Below are 16,843 nucleotides of genomic sequence, written 5' to 3'. Positions count from 1 at the left end.
TTAAGGTGCTGGCGCCGACGGGAGAAATGTGTACACGGCCTTTGAAGACGATTATGTGCGAGGGATTTTATTGGAAAAGTAGCAGATGGTTTTTGGAGTAACAAGTCGGGGTTCGTTGAAAAAATATTGAATGGTAGGATGGAAATGGAAGACCCTGAGAAATGTGGGAAGTTCCGATTAAGCGGGGTTTTCGAGATGAAATATTTTCTAACTGCTATTTTGAAATGCATAAAAATAGGAGATCTTGTCATGATTGCCACTACCTAACTGTCTATTTTGATATTTTAAAATTCACAATAATTCTGTTGATATTGAAAAAGTCTTCGTTTCAAGGAAGTATTTGAATAAAAGAAAAACCAAGAAAACTTTCGATTTGCTCGACATTGTTGAATAAAAATTTCCCTGTTTAGCGCCGCGATATTTGAATTGCGATTATTTTTTTTATAGATTTACGTGAATGATACCACATTGGGGTATTCGTCTGTTATAATTCCCGTTTGAAGACATAAATGGTCAAGCTTCTGATTCATTATTAGTTAATTTGTTTAGCATAGTCACGCTAAGCCATCCGGAACATAGTCCCACTAAGTCATTCGGAACAATGTGTGATTGCAACTGCTTTGCCTTCTCTGCTAGCCACGATACAACTTTTATGGTGCTTGATTTCCTTAAATGACTCCACATCATACGAAACTGTCATCGCCCGTTGTCGTACTCGATTTCCCATTAGCAATAAAAATGGCTTCACTTGATTGCTGCAACCTCGTATCTGGCCATTCCGCCGCCGTCTGCCTTCCGTGGGCACTTGGGTTCAGATCGGATCAGAATCGGTTCGTTCTCCATTCGAGTGGTGATTCCTCCCCCAGAGCAATTGGGAATTTATGGTGCTCTTCAACCCCGCTGGAGTGCATCCACATTCGGTGCTGCCGAAATAAATCTCCCGACTTCGGTCGTCCTCATCATCAGTCTCATGCGATTTTACGAGCTGGTGTCGTCGCTTCGGGATTGCATACGCTGTATGTGCTTCTGTTTCAATCATTTTCCCGCTTTTCCAAACATGGAAACGGGTGCGCAATGTGGATTTTACGTCTCTATACACGAAACTAGATCGGATCGATCCGGAATTACGATAGCGACTCAATGATGCTTCAAAATCTAGGGCTGATTGCGAGTTCGTTGCAAATTGACAGCTGTAAAAGGAGTATTTTGTTGACTGGAGTGCTTTAAACGGCACTTTTACAGCACCAAAGATCGAAGTGGAAGTTCTTCACATTCACTGAATTGTTGGCAAAAGATACCACCAGTGGTAAGCGGCTCAATTGCCTCCAACAGACATTACTTCTGAGAATGGGTACATTAGTGCGTCTATTAAAATTACACTGCCAGACATGTTTAATAATTTTTCGTTTATTTTGATTCTTACAATTGGAATGAATTCAATGAAGCAACAACAATGAAAAGAAAAAAAATCTTAAAGTTCTCCCAAAATTTCACAAAAAAACTTCCATTGTTTTGTTTTTTGAATAACCACGAGAAACTTTGTAGAAATTGTGTCAAATTTTCATGGGAAATTCAGTTAGATTCCCACATGGAACAAACACGAATTAAAAAAAAATCTTTCATATTCTTCCACTATATAATTTGTTGTTGTTGTTTTTTACTTGATATTGTACACAACGTGTTGGATCAGTGCAGTTGAGCAAACTTTGTTTGTAAATGACAAACGTAGATGAAATAGCTGATTTGGTTCGGGTGTGAATCGGAAACAATACAAATCATTATTACGCTTGTGGGAGGCCAGACGCATGATGGCGCCCTTGTCCACTAAACAGTGGTCTCTTTCAGCTGGCTTGGTTCCACCCCATGCTAGATAATATCCACAGGGATGTCCATGTTTGAATAATGAGCCCATTCACCAACCGTTCGCTGTCAGTAGTAGGACTTCTGGAACCCGATTTAGTCACAATGTTCCACCTGGAGGGAACCGAATTTGGCCAGTGGAACGTTTTCGTTGATTTCGACCAGAAGAAGGTTCGAGTGCTTAAAGTAAAAAGATCAAACGTCCCGGATTCAGTCTATATGTCCCGCATCCCATGATTAATTTGTAACGTCTTGACAATCTATTGAATCCGTAAAAAAATGGGATGTCTAGAAAATCTGTAATAGTTAAAAAAAAATCATCATAAAAATATGAGATTTGACAGTCTCGAGGGTCTACTAAACTTGCAGAATGAAGATTTGAATAATATTGACTCTGGATAAAGCAGAAACCTTAGGAATCTAAAGCATTTGAATAATCTGGGGGAATTAAAAGCTCCCATTTTTTTATGTACGACCCAACTAGCAGAATCCCATTTTGCTTGCGACCCACCAGGTGCCAAATAAATTGATATTCATATATTGGATGTAAATGAGTTCATATTGCATAATAAATTATAAAATAATAAATTGCTCCATACTTCTTCATTGTATTTGTCAAAACCTCAGCATTTTTCATTCTATGTGGATTGGATTTGGATTGAATTTGAATTTTGTTTGGATTTGGTTTGTATTTGATTTGTATTGAATTTGAATTAGATTTAAACTAGATTTGAATAATTTATAATTTGAATTGGATTTAATTTGAATTAGATTGATCTGATCTGAGTGTCCACCTCAGTTCAGCATTCATATGTTTACCTCTTTACCTCTTTTACCTAGAAGGCTATTGACTCCATAAATTTGTTGTTCTCTAGTAATTCTTGCATCACTCTTAATCTAAATCTTAAAGCTGGTATAGATTTTTGAGACAAAGTTAGACCACGACCACCCTGGGTGTCGTGTCCCACAGTTTGGGAATCAATTATCTAGAGAATATGGGGTTATTAAGGATTTGTGTGATGTACAGAATCAAACATATTTGACGGTATTTTGAAAAATTTAGATCATCTGCGTTGTATAAATTTGGAGTTTTTTTTATATCTTTTTATAAGAAACTTTCAGCCCAAGGCTGGCTCGTCTCGTAAAATTTGGAGCATCTTTAAATCTACAAAATCACAAATACCCCAAAAAACAATGCAAGCGGAACTAGCTTGTTTTTTGGCTGATGAAGCTAATTTTCAACGAAATAAGCCCGTTTTTAGCTTCCAATGTTTGTTGGGACATCCGAATGCCAAAAAAGATCATTTTACCGTCTTCAACAGATGGTTATTCAAACTGAAGACATACAAACATAAGATAACGGACAATGGACAATACCCAGTAGACCAGCCCGAGTAGTTAGCATCATACTGGGTGACGTTGATTGAAGAAAAATCTTATTTGAAATTGTTTGATACGCTTCGAAAATATATAATGCAAAAGGTGCCCCGGATTAGCCCAAGAAAGTCTTATCACTTTAGTTTAAAGCAATGTTGGAGTTGACGTTGTGGTAAATAAATGATTCAAGAGTAGAGTCGTTGATTGCTGCAGCCCGCTTTTTGGAATATCCGAGTAGGGTCCTTTGGATTCAGCAGTCAGAAGACGCACGGGGATTTTTCCTGCATAGGAGACCGTAAGTTAGCATTACAAGAGATTTTTAAAAGAGACCCTATGATCCAAAACTTTAAATAAGTAGTCAAAGTCATATACGGACCATTCACGTACAATGTATTGGAAGTTTGTTTGGCCGTTTACCAAAGAGTCTGTAGTGAAGTTTTGGTTTGGCTGATTATGGAGTCCGTCAGCGACTAGGTATTTTGAAATTGAAAATCAGAGAAGCATGGTGTGTTCAGGGCAAGTGTTATCTGAGGTTTGATAGTAGGTTTCAAAGTTAGTTGCATAGATGTGCTCCTTCATCCTTGTCTACTGTGGTGAGAATACTTTAAATATAAAAAAACCTCTGGCGAATACTTCCGCAGCATGCTTAGAAAACTCGAGAAGGCATTGAGTAGTCAAATATGGCACCGAAGTTATTCCAAATACGTGAAGAAGATAAATTCAAACGTTTTCAGCAGCTCCAGGAAAGAGTTCCGCCAGAGTATACGATGGAATAGGGGAAATCAGTTGGATGATGCGGATCGATACGATTTTTTTAGCATCGGTGATGATGCCATACTATCGACTCATTTTGTACGACAGGTCTCACCAGAAACCCCTGCTTTGGTGACATTTCAGAGTGATTTCGCCAGGAGGCGTCGAGCACAATCCTTAATTTCGTAGGCAGATTGTTTACACGGTGATCAGCGGCCTTCAGTTTCCAAAAGCGAGAGATTGTATCTTCTGGCGCAGTTCTGCAAACGTGGGATACTATCGATTGTTTTCCGTGGTGCCAAATTCCCACCTTCCCGACTACGATCCATCCGAAAACAGTGTTCTGCAAAATAGGCTCCCTTCAGGGCTAAGCTTCCTGAAACCATCCAACAGAAGTTCATGATAAAACTTCATTCCTAACAGCAGATCTATCAGTCCTGGTTCGTGAAAGTTGATTGGAAACGGTAAGATTGTAACCCGCTCCATCAGCAAAACTTCAGCTGTGACCTTTCGACTGCGACCAATAAGCAAGGTGGAAACGACACTTGCAGCTTGGGTAGAGGCAGAGGGCATATGTGCTTCCCCCCGACGATAATGTTGACGGAGATGGCGAGCAACGCTGTTACGAGGAGTTTGGTTGGTTCACCGATTGTGAACGAGACTTCGAAGACTTCAACGACTGTAGAACCATGAGATGCGTACGTAGGACATGTCCTTCGCGTGATTTTTTCAGATTCTAAACAATAACTATAGATGTTTCTGGGATCCTAAAGAAAAATACTACTGATTGTTATTTAGGACTTTCGAAAGCGCTCAAAGATGTCTAAAACAACGATGTTGTCGATCATTCAGTAATTTGAGTTCCATCATTTAGTAGTTTGTCAATGACTCATTCCAGAGGCTAAAGTCTAAAATGTGTTGTATGGTAAACTTCTAGTTAGACGATTTTTCTACAACTCTGTCTAACAAATTGTTGTTCGAATTCTACTAATAATTTAGTTGAGGCGGTAGTTGCAGTTTTTGGCAAAATACCATATAATCGAACTCAGATTACTAAATGACCGAAAACATCCTTGGTCGGAGGCGAAAAAGAAGTTGTTGAAATCTGCAAAGGCGATTAATTAAAATTTTCAGAAGTTATGATATTTAGCACTGGATTATTAGAAGCCAACGGGAAGAAGTTGTCTACAAATCTCAAAAGATTTGTTGAAATCTGTTGAGCCATACACATCCCAAATCTCGCTTCAAATCTTGTCCGTAAGGGATTCGGAGCATCTAAAAAGATTCTGTGACAATCATACGATTTTTTGGCAGTTCGCTTTGAATCACTAGATCCATAACCATTTCTGGAATTTAATAAAAAAAATCCTAGAGCAATAATTGATTGAAACCATTGAAGATTTAGGTGTACAAATTTCTGTGAACCGTGACTTCTGCCGGAAGCTTGTACATATGCCATGCTTCTTGGAAATCCTTAAACAATCTCGGATAAGCAATATTTGTCTTTCAAATCGAGGAAACATTCTCAAAATATGTGAGTATTCTGTCCACAAAGATATTGTCAAGTCCTGGTTATTTTTAGAATTGATTATGCTGCTGTTCACATCATCAGTTCCAAATCCTCCAGTGGCACCTATACTCTACTTTCCTCATGTAGGTGTCCAACTATCTTTATATTTCAGCATTCGCAAGGACGTGACCAGAACAGATATCGACTAATATGTTCGGGAGTGCGATTCCATCCAAGAGATAGTGAATAGTCCGAAATCAATATTTGTGGTAACGGATGGAAGTGATGCTACTCTCATATAACAATCTTGGCTTGTAACATCTGCGAATTTGGGCAAATCGTCTAATACCAATGCTAATACTAGAACTGTTACCAGAATTGGAAATTCCTATTTGTCCTACCCACGACTCGGAACGTGGATGCGCCTTTGGCGTCCTTTTGCGCGATGGCATACGTCGGCTTCCCTCCATTGGCTAGAGTCCACTGCACACTGGGCCACGAGGCGGAACTAGCCCGACAAAATAATTCATTGCCTACTTACTTAAAATAAATCGCAGATTTCTGTGAAATTTCACCGAAATCTCAACAGCAGAATTTACAGATTTTTCGTGGTTTTGACAGTTGAAAAAGGAAAATCGCAGAAAATTTGGTGAAATATTTACCGAACAATTCTGCTGTTGAGATTTCGGTGAATTGAGGCAAAATTAAGTCGAGTCAAGTACAAGACACTGAAGACGACCTCACAGTTGAGGTCGGAATACGTATCTGCAAAGATAACAAAACGTAGTGGAATTAAATGGAGAGTGCTAAACTCGTCTTAGACGGTTAATGAAGAATATGTGTTCCAAATTTGGCTGAAATCGACTATAAGGGGAGATCAGAAGTTACAGAGACGCTATCTGCAAGGCGGACCAATATGCAACGAGTTTTCATCTATGACTTGTTGAGCGGAAATCTCGACTGCATTGAATTATTGGATAACGTAGCTATTTATGCTCCTTCTCGACAACTGCGAGAGCGAGAGCTATTATTCGTTAGACGCCGCAGAACCGTGTATGGTTACAACAACCCATTTGATCAATGTCTTCGTTTGTTCAACAGTGTTAGTGATGTTTTTGATTTTAATATGTCAAAAAATGTGTTTAAAAATAGGATTAAGGCTCTAGGTTAAGGTGCAGTCTGTAGAATAGTTTTTAATACTTTCGAGACGGTGGTAACAAATAAATAAATACACTGAGGTGCTGAGAGCTGAACAATGCCAGTCCCTCCACAACCTTCCCGTTTTCTAAATATCATCCCTAACTATATCTTCGTCTTCTTAAGTAAAAGAATGTGTGTTCCAAATTTGGTTGAAATCGACCAAGGGGTTCAGGAGTTACACTAAATTGCTCGTTTTCCAAAGTCAACCCCTTTCCCAATACCCTCCCTTTTTCCCAACGACCATCCCACCCCCTTTGTTATCTTTTCCTTAAGAGAGAGAAAATGTGTACCAAATTTGGTTGATATCGGTCCAGAGGTTCATAATTTTCTCTGAATTTTTCGTTTTCTGAACAATACTCCTCCCTCCAGACCCCTCCCCCTTTCCCAAATTACTCTTTCATATGATCTTCTCATCATAGTGAATATGTGTACAAAATTTGGTTGAAATCGGTCCTGGGAGTTGAAAGTTTCAAAGAATTGTTCGTTTTCTAAACAAAACCCCTCCCACCACCCCTCTCCCTTTTCCAAACCACCATCCCACCCCCTTTGTTGCTCCATTTTGTATGATTCGTCGAGAAATCATAAAACTTTTTTTACACGGAGCGCATCCCCCGTGTAAAAAAAATGAATCGGGTGTACATACACACATACATACAAAGATAGATTTGTTTTTATATAGGTACATAGATTTGCTTCCATGAGTCGATATCGTGTCATAGAACATCGACTCATGGAGGTTTGACTGTATGACCAGAACACATCGAGATAGAGATTATCGAGATTTAGAACGCAAAACAGTATGTAGCGTGAAGGGACCGAAAAAACCATCAACATCGAGATATGGAAAGTCGACTGTATTATTAACTAGTACATTAGTATCTAGTATTTCTGTACAAAAAATTGTCGATTTGTTTCTCAAGAGCTTTTGACTAGATAGGGACACGGCAGGTATTATCGTCTGTTCGTCATAGTCTCGAAAACCAATAAAGGAGACGCTTTTTTGTAAAACTCATACGTACCAAATCGTAAGCTCAGGAGAAACGTTCTGCTATAGTGGAGCTCTAGCAAATGTACGTTGCTTTCGTTGGTTTTAGCCCCTACGACGATGGACGGAAATACCTGCCGTGTCCCTATAGCACATTTGTATAATTGTTTGTAGAGTAATCATTTTCATCGTTTTATATTCTTCGCGTTGTCCGAAAAAAAATGAAGCCTGGGAAAAATAGAAGACAACTGAAGTGCGATTTGTTTAAAAACTTATTTTCTTGGTTGGATATGAATTTACTAAAATAAATAAGGTACACTGGGGGAAGTGGAAAAAGGGGGTAAGTGTAAAAATCGACTCGAAAAATTGTAATTGTACATACTTTACAGTTTTTACCACATCATAACATTTTGCAAAAATATACTTTGATGCACACACTAATACTATGTTGAAATTTGTATAATACATACACTAACACGGTTAACGCTTGAACTGTAATTTTAGGTTTCGCGAAAAGTTGATTTTTGTATTCATAAAATCAATTCTTATTTGCACCAATTGTTCTTTTTTCAAGTGAATTTATATCACAGGTGGCCATTCTAATACAATTAAACTAATCCCATTTAATTGGTAGTGCTTTGTACCAAGAAAGCAAATAATTCAAAGATTTTACACTTACCCCAGATATCAAACACTGCGGGGGAAGTGGATAATGTTCTAATTACGCAATTTTTTTTCTTCCCTCCAGGGTTTATTTCGATAGCTGTAAATCTTAATATGTTCCTTCTTTGTTATCATTGTGATTCCAGTGGTGATTAGACTCATATAAATGAGAAAATGCCTGGTAAATCCACCTATCGGCATTGATGCCTTTCACATGTTTTACATATTTAAAAAAATGTATAAGAAATTTAAAAATAGCACTTATAGGTAAACATATTGTATAATTCAAATTAATTTCTATACATAACAAGTTTCGCCGTTGAATGCAATTTTTTTGCGAAAAATTGGTTAAGGACAAGTGCTTAAGAATAGCTGATAATTTTGAACGTGCTTTACGCACACACATACATACAAATACGCACATACAGACATCATCTCAATTCATTAAACCAAGTTGATTAGTTTATAACCCTGTAAGTCCCATTTTTCCTTTAAAAAGTTCATCTTTGGGGCGAACATATAGACTGTTCGAGAAGGCAAAACCAGCCATCCCCTAGCTATTATGAGAATTCCTTGAGGATCTATTCCGTTAAGGTAATGAAATTATTCCACAAAAGATACTCAGAGCAATTATCGTATTGATTTTAGTTATATGTAACTACTCATCACTATTGAAGGTCAAGGTAACATGGGTTTTCCACTTACCCCATCCCACTAGGGTAAGTGGAAAAACAACTCCTAATTTTAAAATCTACTTCCATAAATTTCAAGCGACCAAAATGGTATGAATTACCGCACAGTTGGTGCAAAATTGACTGTTTTTGATAGTCCATTCTGATTGAACGCATTTAAATCATTTAAACTGGTTTTACACTAATGACACAATCCACGCACTTCTACACCAAGGGACCAAAATTTCAAACTAAAAATTAGGATCCAATATCTGTAGGACAGGAAAACACACATATTGAATTACAAGAAAAACATTTCTTCTACTGAAAAATGTTTTCGGAACATTGTTTAATAGCCAATCAAAGTAGCAGACTTTTAGTTAAAAAAAAAGACTCCCTAATCATTTTTTTACAAATGTGCTCTATCGCACCTATTCGGGTGAAAATGTATTGATGAATACGTTATTAAATACAGTTTTAAATGATCTTTTTGTGTGCACATTGTATTGCTTCGAAAATTTTAGTTCACATGAAATATTTGTACTTTAAAAACAGTCACATTGAAATGGTGTCGCGTTACGAAAATAGTCGTATAATTGATACTAGACAAAAGGTACAAACATTGGAAAAGTAATATTTTGGATTCTCTTAGTACTCGTCAAGAGCTTTCTTTTCGTGTATTAAGATCCAAAATCGGACCATTTTCCATGAAGTTACACTAGGTACAAAAATATGGTGTCGCGTTACGCGAATTGAATGTGCTTCTGTAATAAGGGATAAAATGCTTTCGGTTTATTGATACAGTATCACAATGGTTTCTTTCAAGTAATTTAGGGCTTGTACATGAATAGCGTAACAAAAATTTAGGGCTTGTACATGAAAAGCGTAACAAAATTGGGGGTGTAACGGGGTGTGTCATTTGGTAACTCTCCATACTACAAAAAATAGGTTACCACACAAAAATTTTACGGACCCCTTTGGGGTCGTCCGTTAATAAGTGACGTGAAACTGAGTTTTTTTTTTCGAATAAATCGTGAGGCTTTTTTAATCCTCTTTCTTTTCCATGCAATATGCCACTCATATGAATAAACGTAACTAACAGTTTGCTGACGAACACGTTCTCCTTCTACCATGTCACGAACCGTCAAACTTGTTTGCGGATGCCAAGTATGATTCTATTTTTTTCAATGGTTCGTTTATTTGAAAGGCTCATCTGACGTGAAGCGTTACGGAGCCGCAGTTCTTCTTCTTCTTCTTCTTCATTGGCATTACATCCCCCACTGGGACATTACCGCCTCGCAGCTTAGTGTTCATTAAGCACTTCCACAGTTGTTAACTGCGAGGTTTCTAAGCCAAGTTACCATTTCTGCATTCGTATATCATGAGGCTAACACGATGATACTTTTATGCCCAAGGAAGTCGAGACAATTTCCAATCCGAAAATTGTCTAGACCGGCACCGGGAATCGAACCCAGCCACCCTCAGCATGGTCTTGCTTTGTAGCCGCGCGTCTTACCGCACGGCTAAGGAGGGCCCAGTTATGTTTTTTAATACAAGTTTTATCTTGATTTTTAAATATATTTTTAGCTTTGAGGAACCGAAAGACTCGTATTTTTTTTCTCCGTTTAATTTGATGATTTTTAATATTTTAGTTAATTTTCCTTTCGTTCGCTCTTACTAGCTCGGCATTTTTTATTCTTTGACCAAGATCGTCACAGCCGAGTACGTCAGCACTCAAAGAAGATGCCGTGAACATACGTCAATTTAGTCGATATTTCATCTTAAGAACTTTAACAGAGATTTTCACAGTCAATATCGGTGAAATAATTTAAGAGTGTTGGTCACCGGTAGTCGAAAATATTATAAATTGCGTCAGGCAAAAAACTTCACCAAACCAATGCAAGAATAAGGGCCTATCGAAAAAGGTTAACAGAGAGTTGCTGAGTGATAAATTGAAAAAAAAAAAATTACATTTTATGTTACTCGAGATGAACCAGCATTGGGCTGGTTCGTTAATAAAGACATATTATATCAGGCATCCTAATGAACTTCGCTTTGACCTGAATGAATAGACAATAATAAGACAATTAATTTACACCAGGATATAAACACTATTTTCAAAATTGAGTATTCATTTACTGAGTAGTGTTGATGAGAGCGTAAAGATTGAAAATGTAGTTAAAAGTAGTGCACTCAGGGCACGACGCATACGTTCTTGTGATAAACATTGGTTGAGACGTGAGACGTATTCCAATCTTTACGGAAATAAATGAAAAGTTGAAAACAGACAACGTTCCAGTAGAAACGTAGAATAAAAAACGACAGAAATATTCCTCTTCAACATTGCTGAGCTTCTTGGGCCATCATCACCTTTCAAAATGGTAGAAAAAAGGCAATATAGAACTTTTCAGTGTGAAAAAACTTCTAGGGGGATCGATCGTCTGACCACGTACTTGAAAACCGATCCGGGTCATACTCGGGTGTGACTAATATAAAAATAGGAAAACCCATTACCATTTAATTTGTTTCTAGAACTGAATATGTGATACGAATGGAATTGGTTCAGTTCTATATTTGTGCCGGTTAGTCCCTCAAACTTTAATAACTGGAACTACAGATCGTAACCACCAACTCGAACTACATTCAACGATAGATAATGTGATAATATTCTGTGTCGAATATAACATGTCGCATCGAAATCGGCTGAAATTACGTATTCTATCAACGATAAACACGTTTGCGTAACGCGACACCATTTGCAGGAGACTGTTTGTCGATCAGCGTAACGCGGCGGTGTTCATATCAATTCCGTTATTTTCATTATAATTTCCGTTTTTTCCTGCGATTTTAATTCACAACCTCATTTCTGTTGATGTATACGAGAAATGCTTAGAATAAATCGAGACTCCAAACCGTATACCAGAGCTGAAAACGCAATTGCATTTCAAAATGCGAAAAGTGCAATTCAGCGATTGTGTCGCGTTACGAAATGCAGCGCGTTATATTTATCATATTCAAAGCGAAAATATCAAAATGAATATTCTATCAGAAAGGAAATTTAGTGAGGATAATTTTACACCTGTTTAATCATATGTCCCCGAGGCTAATTTTCGAATGCAGACCTAATTTCTCGCTGAAAGTCGACTCCTCATGGTGTCGCGTTACGCTGGAATGTGTCTAATTCAAACATGCACTATCGATTTTTCCCTTTCCACTTCCCCCAGTGTACCTTACTCCACCTAAACAATTAGAAAATTCCCGTAAAAAAAATAGAAAATTGCCAATGAAGAAATCAGGGTATGAGCATTAAATAAATATAAAATTTCCACAAATAAAACAAAATCTCCATAAACAATAGAAAATTTCCACGAAACGGAAACATATAAGCACTTTTAAAAGCATAGATTGTAATTATAAAAGAAGAATTTTCCATAAAAAAATAAAATGTTCCACGGAAAAAAAAATTTCTGTGAATTTTTTTTTATTTTTTATGGAAAAAAAATATTTATTTTGTGGAAAATTTTGTAATTGTTTATTGCTAATATTGATTTATTTATCGAAATTTTGTATTTTTTTCGTGGAACATTTTCATTTCTTTATGGAAAACTCTTCTTTTATAATTGCTATTTTTGCTTTTAAAAGTGCTTATTTATTTTTGCTTTGTGGAAAATTCTTAATTGTTTATGGAAATTTTGTTTTATTTGTGGAAATTTTATATTTATTTATTTATTGCTCATACCCTGATTTCTCTATTGGCAGTTTCCTAATTGTTTATGGAAAATTTCTAATTTTTAATGGATAATTTTTTATTAATCCACAAACCAAAAAAAAATATATTTTTCAATATTCCTATTATTTATTGCCAATATTTATATTTAGACTCACCGAAAAATTAAAAACTCTTGCATAAACCATTTAAACTGTGTTTCTATTTTTCGTAAATAGTGCAAAAATTGTTAAAATAATAAAGTTTTACAATTTTAACTATTCCTCTGCAATTATAATATATAGAGCTTAGGTGTTTTCTGCAACTCTACTTATTTTTCCACGTTCTACAACTTTGCTAAAGACACCAAACCTCTAAAACGTAAATGCTCGTATGCTCGTGAATCGCTACCGAACTTCATTTTTGATCATGCGAAATACAGGTCGATTCGAAAGGAGGTAATATGAGATAGGCTTCATTTTGCAGCTTCAAAATCTACAGCAAGGGTGAAATAATCCTTGCCGAGTTATTGATCAACCAATTTAGGTATTGATTAATATATTATCATTTTGGATGGATCAAATGGATGCACAATGCCATCAATTAACAAATCCGAAAGGAAGCCTGTGAAGTCTTTCAACATTGAACATTTCGCAAATGCTAACGTTCGCTCACAGACTTGGACCGAATTAAGTAGCAGAAATCTAAAACCCATTTCAGTGCCAAATGACACAGAGTCTGTATCGTGGAGGGACGGGTCTGGTTTCATTATCGCCCACTGACTCCCTGTTGAGACTAATGTTAATTTCTGCGGTTTCCTACTGAGCACCACCACATGCAGGGTATTCTGTAGCATGGCACCCAGAGGTATCTTCGTTTATGTGGTTTAGCATTTTACCGGCTCAATTTCGCTAATAAATTGGCCGCCGAAAAAGTACTTTCACAATTTCCGAGAGGAGTGCTGTACTGGTGCGAAGCTACTGTGAAGTGGGGTGACTTCGAAATGGCTATTGATTGTGCAAAATCAATTTTATGGACTACCGACTACATGTACTACAACTGGATTATCATTTGATATAAAAGAAATAAAAATAGAAATTCAGTTCTAATCTTTATTTTTTTTGATTTTTGATACAGTGACAAAGACACATCTACGTGCGGTACCATACTACGATTGTGGTTATCACTAACCGCAACATTTTTTTTCGGTGCTAGAGCTAAAGTGGTTTAAAATCCAGCGAATTTAAAACCTTTTGTGTTGTATGAGCGCTTGATGTATAACGCTTACGTAAATTGTAAGGAGGAAAAATTCCAGCTAAAGTGTAATGAGGTCGATTCTCTAAAAATAGTAAGGGAACCATTATGCTCACCACACATAGCTCTGACCTGTTATCATGCTCAGCAATCTCGAACTGCATACATGCAATAATGGTATGATGCAGCAACGGAACGCAAGCGGATTTCATTCCAACGCCACCAATCACAGAGAGATTTAACATTTTAATGCATGGAGCCCAACTGTCAATTACTAAAAAAGGGTGAAGGGGTGGTGGTAATGGGCTGATTACAATTGCATTACGACTTTTGATGGAGATGATTTTAGCGCGGATTATTTTCTTTCGTATCCTTTTCAACTGCACGTGGACTTCATGGCAGTGTGGTTAGCGTCGTTAGTCGTCGTAAGAGTTTGATAGTGCTCCAAAATTTTGTTTTGATTTTTTTCCTGTCAAAGACAAAAAATCAACGATCAACTGGGTGCCCTGCGCAATCTCCGGACTTTTGTCCTATTTCATGTGCTAACAATTTGTTTTACTACTTATTGACAATAATTCCAAATTATTATGTCAATAATCGTTCAATTATTCGACATTGTATGGATAAAAAGCTGATCTGCGAACTTTATCGATCATTCTAATGAAACGGTGGTAGCCTTTGTCAACAAATGTCGCAATTTAAAGATTAATTCGTTTCGTCTGAATTGGCGCCATCAAAACTTCCATGAAATTTTCATTAAGAGAACAGAGGCGAAAAGTAACTCTGTGTCGATATGAAAATTAAAACAAAAAACATAATGCTGAAAACAACAAAAGCACAATTGAAATGCCTTGCTCATGTACAACACTGCATCCCTTAATCGCATAACGGCATCAGGATGCGATGGATCGTGGTGGCGCGACGGATCCGGTCTGGTTTGTCAGTCCTATCAATTTGCATAGGCTTTCGGCAAATTATCGACCAGTCAGGAGGAAGGTCAACATCATGATGGGTTTATTGTTTTAATAAGCGGTTCAAAGAGGATTGCCATCTGTTTTCGACGAGATTAACGGCCGGGTTTCTGCGAAGGATTATCGAACATCCGAATATTTAATATGTGCCAGCAATAGCCTATTTCCATACGAAATTTTATCGAAACGCGTTTGAGTGACGTTCGATCGATAGAACAAAACGTCGAATAGACCTTTGGTCAAGATGAACTGAATAGACTGAAATGATTTCAGAAGAACGTTTTCTGACTGTTACCTCAATTTACTCTTCAACATTGCTCCAACAACGATTGATGGATTGAGTTGGAAATTTTATGCTCAGAAAGGTCAAGACAATTTTCTGTAACTGTCTTTTCTTATGGGTCCACCACCCCCATTTTTGGCCCTTCATACAGCAGTGCATTGAAGGGAGAATGATAATTAAATTCGTCTGCATTGCCTTCTTCCATTAATTGAAACCACAACATAAATAATTTAGACTAGATTACAAAGCACTAGCAGCATGTAAATAAGTATAATTCAATACATTCTTCAAGGAAAATTATTCTAACTGAATTCCGCGAAATGGCATTCCGCGGAATGACTTTCGGTGAAAAATCACATTCCGCAAACTGTCGTTCGGCGAAATGTCTTCCGGAGAATTGGTACATTTCGCGGAATGTCATACCGCGAAATGTTTTTCGGTGGTGTGACAAACAACCAATAACTAAAGGACGGTGTATATGGAAATAAAACCGCCGTCATTTCTATTCGTGTTGTGACATTGAATAGCATCATAATTGCGAGTTGTATAGCGGTATTTAGATTCATTATCGCATCGCAAAAGGTAATTATGTTTCCAATTATGACAGGCCTATCAATTTGATTGATTTATTGATCGATTTCATCGTTCAGTTTCACTCAAAATATGAGAAAGTAAGTGATCGAAACCAAATAATGGAAGCGAATGTTTTGGATGTCGATTGCGGGAGTCCATTCAAGAGAAATATTGAAGATTCCAATAATTATTGTATAACATTTAGAATAAATTCTAGTTTCAATCCCTTTTTTCTAGTATTTGAACGAGTCAGAGTTATTATCCGTCCTAAACAGACCGGTTAACAGTACCAAGTAGTTTTCTCCACATTTTTACATCCACAGCTGGCCAATGGTACATACTGTTAGATATAATTTTGCCTCCTTTTCAATAAACTCAATTACCATATGTTCTAATTGGTCATATGTTCCTCATGAATCATCTTCCTACATGCATATTCACAGCACATTCCAAGGTGAGCTTCGTTGCCGGCTTGGCCCCGGTACATACATAATTGCGATGGCAATTTATTTCTATTCAGGAAACGCTCATCTCCGTACGGTCTGTTTACACCAATATCTTCCAATTAGATCCCACCCTTGAGTGAGCGTTGGTCCTCCTGGGTTCCCACCCGAACCGACCGGCAATCGTTGGGTGGGATTTAATTTTAATATATTGAACTATCCATTTCAAATAGAAGCACAGGATATTCCGGAAAGTCATCTAATGAATTTAATTACTCAAGAACGAGCTACAATCGGTTTGTGGCTGTGTGTGTGTTTATGTACTGTGCGTACCTGACCGAGTCGATATTGTTAGCCACCGGATCCAGTGTAACTCAAACAATCGACATCAAACCGGTAAGAGGTGGACCTGTTGGGATGGTAACACTCGATTGGCCATTATGGATGAGACCACGAACGGCTCGAGCAACTTAGGGCCATTCTGAGAACCCATTCAGCCAAATAGTCCTCCGGGGATTGGTCTTTTGTCGGGTTTCGGTTATTGAGTCAAGAAATTGGAACGCATGAATGACTAATAAAAGAGTCTCTTTCACT

The sequence above is a fragment of the Armigeres subalbatus genome, chromosome 2 (assembly GCF_024139115.2).
Source record: "Armigeres subalbatus isolate Guangzhou_Male chromosome 2, GZ_Asu_2, whole genome shotgun sequence".
In the NCBI taxonomy this organism is placed as follows: Eukaryota; Metazoa; Arthropoda; class Insecta; order Diptera; family Culicidae; genus Armigeres; species Armigeres subalbatus.
This window is presented reverse-complemented; position numbering follows the sequence as displayed.